The sequence below is a fragment of the Chrysochloris asiatica genome, unplaced genomic scaffold, assembly GCF_000296735.1.
Source record: "Chrysochloris asiatica unplaced genomic scaffold, ChrAsi1.0 scaffold00020, whole genome shotgun sequence".
NCBI classification, from domain to species: domain Eukaryota; kingdom Metazoa; phylum Chordata; class Mammalia; order Afrosoricida; family Chrysochloridae; genus Chrysochloris; species Chrysochloris asiatica.
In genome coordinates this window covers 13,302,876-13,304,612 of record NW_006408538.1, presented here as the reverse complement: position 1 = coordinate 13,304,612, position 1,737 = coordinate 13,302,876, and positions in this window count along the sequence as shown.

Here is a 1,737-nt window from a genome sequence, read left to right as displayed (position 1 = left end):
GTAACCATGGCAATGAAATGATATACGATAGAATGAATGTAAAACTAATGTTCTCCCATGTAAACTATCATATAATTCACAATAAAATATTTTTTAAAAAAATACAGTATGTATACACATTCATACAGACACACACACACTCATGCTCACTCACACATAGACTGACCCCACTGCATGGATGCAAGAGGTGCCCAGCCAGGCGAAGTCCTAGGACACATTCTTCTGGGTCAGCCCTCCTGCAGCTTTAAGATCTGGGCCAGGCTTCCCTGGCAGCCTCCACTGAACTTCTGCTGTCCCTCATGGGGTCTGGACTGGAAGCATCTTGCCTTCCCTTCACTGAGGCCATAGAACAGAAGTGACATCCTGAAGGTCACACAGTAGTCCTCAGCCCTGCGGGGGTTCTTCCTTCAGTCATATATCAAGACTTGAGATTCATGTTGGTCTAGGTGAGAAGGCCCCTGAGAACAGTTGCTGAGTGAATGAATGAATTAATGGACTGAGTGGATGAAGGGAGGAGTGAATGAATGAATGATGAATAACATACCCAGCTCCTATGGAGCTGGCAATTCATCCACTTAGAAACAGCAGATACAAGACTGCCTTCAAACAGCATGAATTTTCATTGAGAAATTTGATAATTATATGATACATATATACTTACATTTATGGCAGTGGTGGTGGTTGTGTGCCATGGAGTCGGTTCCAACTCATAGTGACTCTGAGGCTGTAAATCTTTATGGGAGCAGAAATTTTCATTTTTCTCTAATGGAACATCCTTGATATGAAGACTCCTTCCCTTTCGGTTGATGTCTGGAAAACCTACACCATAAACAAAGGTCCAGTTCAGCAAATTGTAGCAATTTATGCTTGCTTCCTATATCTTTATCTTCTTCTGTTTGAGTTCTGGTCAAGCAAGCCATCCAAGCTAGATCAAATGGTTATTGTATGCAAGTTTGGGAGTTCTCACATGCCTCTCCCACTTCAGACCAGCTGGCTGCTTCACTCTCAATTCTGGCCCCAGTGGCTAGGTCAGTTAGACTTACCGTTTTTGTAGCACAGCTGAGAGAAGCTTGTTTAAACCAGAATTACTATAGGCTTGTTGATGTTGATGTTGTTCTGACTCATAGTCACTCTGTATAAGGTTTCTGAGGAGGAGCGGTGGGCTTGAACTTCCAACCCTGCAGTTAGCAGTCCAGTACTTATCCTACAATGTCACACCAGGCCTCCAGGCTGGAGGATTGCAATAGGGAAATAAGCCCAGAGGCTGGCATGCACCGACATTCAGGGTTCAGATCCCTTGTACCTTTGGCAGACATTGCTAGTTGATCTCGGTCCTTTCCCATTGAGTCCAGGGTCCTTTTCAAAACTGTGCTCAAGGCAGCCGCTATCAATCAGCGGATGCTGACATGTAAAATAAACTGTTTGCCTCCCTGGGCTAGATAATCTGGCCAGAGTTACGTTGCTGACTCAGATTCAGCCCAGGGAGGTCCTTGGAGAGGTCTCTGCTGGCTTCTCCTCCCACTCAGCCAGAGGATGATGCAGAAAACAGGTACCAGGTGGGGCCTGGTCAGTAGATGAAGAAGGAGTCTGGTTATTGGAACTTGGATGCTGTCTTAGAGTCAGAGTTCTCTTGAGAAATAGAACCAGTGAGATGTGCACACACACAAATGCACATACATGAGGGTAAGTCAAAACGTATTGCTGAAGGGAGAACAAAAAGATGGCGGATCAGGTGGA